This window comes from Mustela erminea, chromosome 9 (assembly GCF_009829155.1).
Source record: "Mustela erminea isolate mMusErm1 chromosome 9, mMusErm1.Pri, whole genome shotgun sequence".
NCBI lineage: Eukaryota > Metazoa > Chordata > Mammalia > Carnivora > Mustelidae > Mustela > Mustela erminea.
In genome coordinates, this window is record NC_045622.1 from 60,430,240 (window position 1) to 60,439,415 (window position 9,176).

Sequence of the window (9,176 nt, forward strand, 5' to 3'; positions counted from 1 at the left end):
CATGGTCTCCCTCAAGGGGACAGAAGTAGGAACCTGCTCTGACAGCTTTGCTCAGGACAGCACCCCCTGATGGAGATGGGGACAGACCCTCATGAGACGTCCTGGTGATTCTGGAGCATGGCCTGAATCTCAGCTTCTTCATGAAGAGGGGGGAGGGCATCCCAGCCACCATGGGCCCCACAGGTCCTCCTGGGACAGCCCTTCATGAGTCCCAGATGCCCTAGTGATTCTTGGGCACAGCCCGAATCTCAGCTTCTTCATGAAGGGCGGGGAGGGCAGCCCAGCCCTTGTGGGTCCCATAAGTCCCCTGGGGATAGCACCTTGGTGGGCTTGTGGTCCAGCAGGTACCTGTTCAAGTGGCTCTCGCCATTCCACACAACCTCAATCCCATTGGCCACGTCAAGCCCCATCACGTGGTGACAGGCCAAGGTCAGTCAATGAACCTCCACCAATCCCCCCAAAAAGGACCCCATGTAGTAGACATCACCCTGATCCCTGGGGATGTGGGCCTGGGACTGTGGCCAGTGCTGGTAGCTGAAGTGCTCATAGGACACCGAATAGAAACTGGGGTGTGGGGTGCCAAAAAGGGGGACAGGAGTTCCATGCCCACATGGTCACAGAACTTCAAGTTCATATTTGCACATATCAGGTCTTCCACCTCATGGAGGAAGCACTGCTCACAGAAGTGGCTGACCATCACCATGTGCTGCATGGACACATCCTGTCAGTGTGGGGTGCTGGGGGCATCGAGGACCACCACCCTCCAGACCTCCCAGGGGGGCACACAGGCCTGTCAGCCTGCTAGTCGGTGATAACCTAGTAGGTGACCCTGTGTCGCACCACGATGGGCTTCTCTGCCCTCTTCAGGAACAGCTCCAGGAAGATCACCAATCTACAGGGACAAGGGACAAGGTGGGAGGAGGGTCAGTGTCAGAGGCTGGCAGCAGAACCCCAGACCTAGGATCCATGAACTTGTGCACCTTCTACAAGGGGGCAGGCCTGGGGCTGCTTTAAGCAACAGCCACTCCCCCAGCCTGTCCTGAGCAAGACTGCTTGTAGGGCCTCTCTACTTTCTGGTTCCCAGAGATGGGGGCCATCAGCACCCCATCATACAAAGGGGAGCCTGAGGCTTCAGAGTTGGGAAACCAACCCCACAGTCAGCATGCTGGAGCCAGGAACACTCCCTCTGTGCCAAGGTCCCACTCCCTCTGTGCAGGTGCCCTCCCCTGGCTGACCCCCTGCAGATCCTGTCCCCACCTGCCAGGAGTGGAGCACCTTTGGGCACAGCCCTCCTTTCTATGGCCTACAGACTGGCTAGAATCAGCAGGGCTGGCTTCCTGCCCCACTTTGCTTTGATAGGGTTGTTGCTGGCCCCCACAGCTGTCTCCACTCCCGTAGGGTCCTCCCTTGAAGGCTACTGGGTTTCTTGCTGACAAGGTCCATCAGTCAACCACTCTATTCCCAGGAGCCATCACCCTTGAACACCCCCAGATCAGGAATCAGGTCCAGCTCATGGGCAGGGAAGGGGAAAGAGGACCACTGGAAGAAGGGGAGGCTTACTTAGGCCCCAGCCATGAATCCAAGAGTGTAAGCTTCCAGGTCTAAGTCCACATCTCCTGGGCCCCAAGAAGTTGGAAGTCTTGTCTCTCTAAGGGACTATCTGCGGGAATAACAGCTTCCCCATTGTCAGCAAGGGTGGTGAGCCCCTCTGACACTGATTTTTTTTTTTTTTAAGGTTTTACTTATTTGACAGAGAGAGAGATAGCCAGAGAGGAAACACAAGCAGGGAGAGTGGGAGAAGAAGAAGCATGCTCCCCGCTGAGCAGGGACCCCCAACATGGTGGGGTTTGATCTCAGGACCCCAGGATCACAACCTGAGCTGAAGGCAGATGCTTAATGACTGAGCCACCCAGGTGCCATGAGACTGATTTTTTTCACACAGGCACTAAGGTTACTTCCCTGTGCTTGCTCAATACTTGGTCACTTAGTAAATCGCTCACAAAGGGAAAGCAGGCATTACATTTAAATGGGGGACAAGGCCACACGTAGCTGGCAGACATGAGTCAGGTCGAGGGGGCAGGTCCAGGTCCAGTCAACAGGGGAACAAGCCAGACATGGAAGGAAAGGGAGAGAAGAGTACTCCTGGCAGAGGGCAGAGGGAAGGCAAAGGCCTGGGGTCTGGCCCAAGGCACATGCGAGACAACCACACCCTGGGAGGCCCATGGGGATGGGGGGGATACGGTGGGAGAGGGAAGGCTGGAGAGGACAGGCAGCCAGGGAGTGGATCACAGAGAGGCTCAAAGGTTATGTTCTGAAAAGATCACTCTGCTGGTTACTGGAGAAGAAAGGGTTCTGTACAGTGGAAGATGGGGAGACCCTAACCCTAAGCCCTAACCCTAACCCCACCCTAACCCTAATCAAACATCATGCTCAATTTTAAGGATTGATAGCTCTACTCTGAAATCACAAACAAGTCCATCATGCTGGCTTTCACTCCTTGCTCAGTATTGTATTGAAAGTTCTACCCAGAACAATAAGGCAAGTAATAAGAAATCCACATGAGAAAGGAAACAGTAGAACTATGTGTATTCAGAGGCCAGAGATGGCATCATCTTATACAGAGAGCTTCCTAAAGAATCACCACCAACAACAAAAAAGATTACAGCCAGTTCCCTAATTCTGCAAAGCTCCAGGACAAAATGTCAATACAAAAAAATCTCTCTTATTTATACACACTAGCAATTAATCATCCGAAAAGGAATTCAAGAAAACAATTCTATTTTAGGGAACATCAACATTGAGGAAATACTTAGGAATAGATGTAATGAAGATGTATATCTTGTACACTGAAAATTACAAAACATTGCTGAAAGGAAGTAGAGGAAACTTAAATAAATCTGAGGATACCCCATGGTGATGAAAAGACATATTATTGATAAGATGGCAACAGTACACAAAGCAATGTGGAAATTCAATGTGTTCTCAGGAAATTTCACAAAAGCCTTTGGGAAGAAATGTACAAGCTAATCATAACTGTCATATGTAATTTTAAGGGACCACAAGATAGCTAAAACCATCTTGAAAAAGAAAATTGAAGGTGAAAGTTCATACTTCCAAAATTCAAATCTTAGTACAAAGCAACAGTGAACAAAACATTGTGACACTGTTGTACACCCTGAAATAAATAATACATTTAAATTTAAAAATATTTTAAATAGGGGCGCCTGGGTGGCTCAGTGGGTTAAAGCCTCTGCCTTCAGCTCAGGTCATGATCCCAGAGTCCTGGGATGGAGCCCCTTAAAGGGCTCTCTGCTCAGCAGGGAGCCTGCTTCCTCCTCTCTCTCTCTGCCTACTTCTCTGCCTACATGTGATCTCTGTCTGTCAAATAAATAAATAAAATCTTTAAAAAAATATTTCAAATAAATAAAATAATTTTTAAAAATTTTTAAATTTTTTAAAAGTATGTGTACATATATGTTAATTAAAAAAATGTGTGAGGGTTTTGAAGGGACGGGGGGTGGGAGGTTGGGGTACCAGGTGGTGGGTATTATAGAGGGCACGGATTGCATGGAGCACAGGGTGTGGTGCAAAAATAATGAATACTGTTATGCTGGAAATAAAAAAATAAAAAAAAAATGTGTGCATACAGATCAGTGGGATTTAACCAAGACCCCAGAAATAAATCTATCTATGTCCACTATCTATGGACATGCTCAGCGGGGAGCATGCTTCTTTCTCTCCCACTCTTCCTGCTTATGTTTCCTCTCTGGCTGTCTCTCTCTCTGTCAAATCTATCTGTGGTCCACTGAATTTTGACAAGTGTGGACAACATTACCCTGGAGGGACAGAATGGTCTTTTCAACAAAGGGTGCTAGACAATCAACTATCCATGTACAGAGGAATGGAACTGGACCCTTACCTCACACCACATATAAACATTAACTCAAAATAAGTTAAAAGCTTAAATGTAAGAGGTAAAATTATAAACTCTAGAAGAAACGAATGGTGATAAGTCTTCATAACCTTGGATTTAGCAGTGCTTTTAGAGCTGATAGCAAAGCATGAGAAGAAAAGAAAAACATGGACAAAATAATATCCTCAAAATTAAAAATCTGTCCTGGGCGTCTGGGTGACTCAGTTGGTTAACCATCTGACTCTCAATTTGGGCTCAGATCATGATCTCAGGGTGATGAGACTGAGCCCCAGCTCAGGCTCGACACTGATTGTAGGATCTGCTTAAGATTCTCTTTCCTTCTCCCTCTGCCCCTGTCCATTCATACACTCTATCTCACTCTTAAAAAAGAAATGTAAACACACACACACACACACACACACACACGTATATATGTGTATATATATATTTATATAAATATAATATATAAATGTAAAAATATATGTATTTGTACATTAGAAGATACTATCCAGAAAGTGAAATGATAGCCCCCATAATGGAAGGAAATATTTGTACATTATTTTTCTAATAAGAGTCTGTTGCCCAGAATATGTAAAGAGCTTTTACAACTCAACAAAAAGACAACCCCATTTTTAAAATGGATGAAAGACTTGGATAGACCCTTCTCCAGAGAAATCATACAAATGGTGAATAGCACATAAGCAGATGTTAAACATCATTATTCTTTTTTTTTAAGATTTTATTTATTTATTTGACAGATAGAGATCACAGAAAGGCAGAGAGAGAGAGAAGAGGAAGCAGGCTCCCTGCTGAGCAGAGAGCCCGATGCGGGGCTCGATGCCAGGACCCTGGGATCATGACCTGAGCCAAAGGCAGAGGTTTTAACCCACTGAGCCACCCAGGGGCCCCAAACATCATTATTTTTTATGGAAATGAAGATTTAAACCAGTTAGATGTCCTTTTACACAAGTAGAATCACTATGATCAAGAAAACTAAAAATAACAAAAGGATGTTGAGAAACCAACCCTTAAACCTCGTTTGTGAAAATGGTGCTTTCTACATGTAAAACATTTGTCATTTACTCAAATAGATCAAAGCAGAATTACCATATGATTCAACAATTATACCTCTAGATATATACCCCCCAAATTGAAAACACTGGTTCAAACAAACAAGCAAAAGTGTACAGGAATATTCATAGCAGTAGTGTTCATAATAGGCAAAACCAGAAACTATGCAAACGTCCATCCATGGGGAAAAGGATAAACGAAGTGAGATAGATCCATACATGGCTATCTTGTTCTGCTCTATGAAGGAACGAAGTAAAATGGTTCATTTGTAGGGAAAAAAATATGGTGGTTCCTTAAAATGTTAAACACAGAATTCCACTGCTGTCTATATGACCCCCAAAATTGAAAGTAGAAGTATCCATATTCAGAGCAGCACTTCTCACAACAGCCAAAATGTAGAAGCCACCCGAGTGTCCACTGACAGATGAATGGGTAAATAAAATGTTATTAATACACCATGTAACATGATTCAGCCTTAAAAAGGAAGTGAGTTCTGACACACACTACAACATGGATTGAACCTGGAAGTCATTATGCTGGGTGAAATCAGCCAGTCACAGAAGGACAGATACTGTATGATTTGACTTGGATGAGGTGCCTGGGACACAAAACTGTATGTGGCTGGAGGGCACTGAGGAGAAAGGATAATGGGGAGTTGGTGTTTCATACATACAGGCTCCCTTGGGGAGAATGAGAAACTTCTGGAGAATGATGTACAACTGTGGGAACTCAGTTAATGTCAGAGAACTGTGTACCTGAAATGTTTTAAGGGGTCAATGTTCTTATGTTTAGTCACTGTGAAAGAATGAATGAAGGACCTATGCATATCACAACGTGGATGACACTGAAAGTAGCCCGTGACATAAGCCATATGGAAATACCACTCACATTGGAGCTGTCTGTGCTCCTTAAGTCCATCATGGTTACCCAAATAAGGTAGGGTTCAAATGTGGAAACCATCATGATTTCCTCACTTGGGGTTACATGGTGGTTCTGAGAGACAGTGTCTCTGTTTGGGGTAAAATGCACCAAAGTAGCCAATATGAACTGGCAAATGTGGTAAAGAAATGACAGCTGGGGAGTCTGAATGTGGAGATAAAGCACATTTGTGCTACTGTCACAAGTTACTATAGATTTTAAATCACCACAGAGTAAATGATTCTTCCAGACATTCACATTAGCACCTCTTCACAGAAACAGAGAGGACATCAGACTTCAGGATGGAGGCCAAGCCTTCCCAGATCCAGTTCACCTACCGTGGAGAGGTCACTCACCCTTGTAGAAGGCCGCATGTTAGCAAGAGACTCCTGAGAGGATTAAATCGGGCACCCTGTGTCTTGGGTGCAGTAGAGCAGTGGGGTTTAGAATTCCAATTCTCCACAGTGCCCCACCACAACCTCGTTAGAACTGTGAAAAAGCATGAAGGGAAGCCTCAGTAAAGTGGTCTTGGGATGCCAGAAGGGGAGGCTGGAAGGGGGCGTCTGGTGCTAAGTGCCCATTACAGACCCCACATTAGAATCCCCCACAGGAGAGATTCATCCATTCCAGGCCCCACAGGGGAAGCTGGAGGGTTCATCTCCTACAAGAAACCCACCATCCCTGCAGCTCAGCCAGTGAGAATCCTCCATCACCCCAGACCCCTGCCTTTCTTTAGTGGACTTTCCTTCCAAGTAACACTCCCACCTTCTTCCTCCTTCTCTGTGAAATAGTGTTCCTCTCTTTTGTTTCTTGCACTTGCCCATGATGTGAACGTAGCTTGCTCATCCCAGATTGCCATTCTCTGCTATTCCCAAATAAACACATTTTGTTGCTCAAATAACCGGCAGTTTGAGTTTAAGGAAAACAGAACTAATAAATTCAAGAAACTTGCAAGGAACAAAATCAATACACAAATCAATTGCATTTCTATGTGCTCTGAAGGAACCATCAGAAAGATACTATGGAGAACAATCTCATTTACTACTGCATCCAAAAGAACAAGATACCTGGGAGTGCCCTGAACCAAGTAGGTGACACACCTGTCCTCTGACAACTGTGAGACACTGAAGACAGACATGGAGGGAGACACACGGAGATGGGAAGACACTCTATGCTCAGGGAAGAACCAACACTGGGAAAATACCTACTCTCCCCAAAGCCATCCTCAGAGTCCGTGCTGTTGCTCCCAAACTTCCATACTCCAGACCAATCCTGAAGCGGGTGTGGACATGGGAAAGACCCTGCAGGGCCAAGGTAGGGGGAGCACGAGCACCGAGGCAGCATCTGCTCTCTGACTGCAGACTGTCTGAGGGGCCCCAGGAACTGAATCCACCTGTGCACAAACACAGACATGTGACCAGGGTTGTGCATCCCAGATCAGAAAGGAGAGAACCCACAGCCTCATGCACGGTACTGCAGGATGCCACATCACCATGCAATACCACATAAAACCATGGAAGCCCCAGTGTCTACACTGCTTGCCCTTCCTCCGTGGGGTCCTGAGACCATGCACCCCCTCCCCATTCCCTCCTCAGGTGGCTTCTCCTCACCTTCTCCTCCAGTGGCTGGTCCTGAGGGCACTGGACTACTGTCAGTGTGAACACGGCCCCATGTCCTCCACAGTGCATCCTGTCAGTGTGGATGTGTACCCACATTCTCCCCCAGCTTGTTTTGTTGGTGTGGGAGTGGCCCCACATCTCCACAGTGGGTTCTGAGGAAGCCAGGCTCCTGTCCCAGCTGTGGCTGTGCAGGCCAGGCTCAGAGCTGGATCCAGGGTCCTGCACCCTCCGCAGGTGGTGGAGGCAGTGCAGGACTGGGGGAGCTCACCCTTCAATGAAAACACCTGCTCCCTCCCTGGGTCCAGCTGAAGTCTTTTCATTCTGGAAATTCAAGCTGCATGGAGCCCAATATTCCCCAACTTCTCCAAAAATAGCTAAGGAAAAATTAATTGGAAACAATATGGATTGACAACAGTCCCTGATCCAAACTGTGGCAACCAAACATGACCCTAACTCTGACACAGACCCACACTCTGACCTCCACTTGCACTCGCCTGGCCCTGACCCCAATCCAAGACCCTAACCCTAGCCCCCAATCCAAACAGTGTTCACAAGAATCAAAAGGTAGAAACTGCAAATACCCATCAATGGTGAATGCATAAACAAAGTATGGTGAAGGATTTGAATTTGGGTTCAGGTTCAGGTTTCAGAGTTCTACATCATTAAGGGTCAGAGTGAGGATTAGAGTGAGGGGCAAGGGAACAGTTAGAGTTTAGGGCTTTAGGTTTATGATTTAGGGTTTAAGACTTAAGGCTTATGGGATAAAGTTCAAGGTCAAATTTGGGGTTAGGGTTCATGCTGGGATTTGGGTTCAGGGTTCATGGCTCAGAGTTCTGGTTTAGGGTGTGGGTTCATGGCTCAGGACTTGGATCAGGGCTGGGGTTCACAGTCCAGGCTTTGGGTACAATTTCAGGTTTGGAATTCAGGGTTCCAGGTTGGGCTATTAGGTCAGGTTAGGTTTTAGCGTTAAAGTTAGGGATTAAGGTTAGGTTTAGGGATAACACATTTTCTTCAGTTGTCATCATGGACACAAAATTTCTATTGGAAGTTTCTAAACCTAAATCTGAAATGTATTTTATCTGGATGTCAGGAGCTGGTTTAGAATTTAAGATCTCAATAACTCCCTACCAATAGCATTATGATCCTAGGGTCTCACAGTCACCCCAGAATTCACTTTTGTCTTGGCTGAAACATACCCTTGGCAGAGAAGAGAGAGCTGCTGCTGAAGTTGGGATTACTTCACAATGGTAGAGGTATGAAACCAAACATTGTGGAACTGTTCATGGAAAATAAAACAGGAGACAAATAACTGGTTGACTTCTTATTCTTCCACAATAACAAAGACCAAGTTTCCAATAGAATCTGATAATGTTCCCTAGGAAGGTCTATGGTACTCATTACCAGAACTGAAAGAGGGCCCCTTTCCTGATTTAAACTAAGAATTGCAGCAGGATACTTCCTATTAAAAATAAAAATTTATTATTTGACTGTTCCAGTGTATAATTTGTGGAAGCACTGACAACATTTTCCTTTCTCAAATCCTCATCAACACACAAGTAAAACGCAGACAGTGTCGTAATGCACTGCTAATTGGAATACCAAGCACAGGGAAAGAAAGGACTGTCCCTTCTGTGAAAGGTACTGGGAAAACTGGA

The 9,176-nt window shown here is 45.8% G+C and overlaps 1 pseudogene; it reads right to left on the bottom strand.

The window, feature by feature from the left end:
• Positions 1-257: 257 nt before the first annotated feature.
• LOC116599809 lies at positions 258-7,590 on the bottom strand (annotated as a pseudogene).
• Between the last annotated feature and the right edge of the window lie 1,586 nt (positions 7,591-9,176).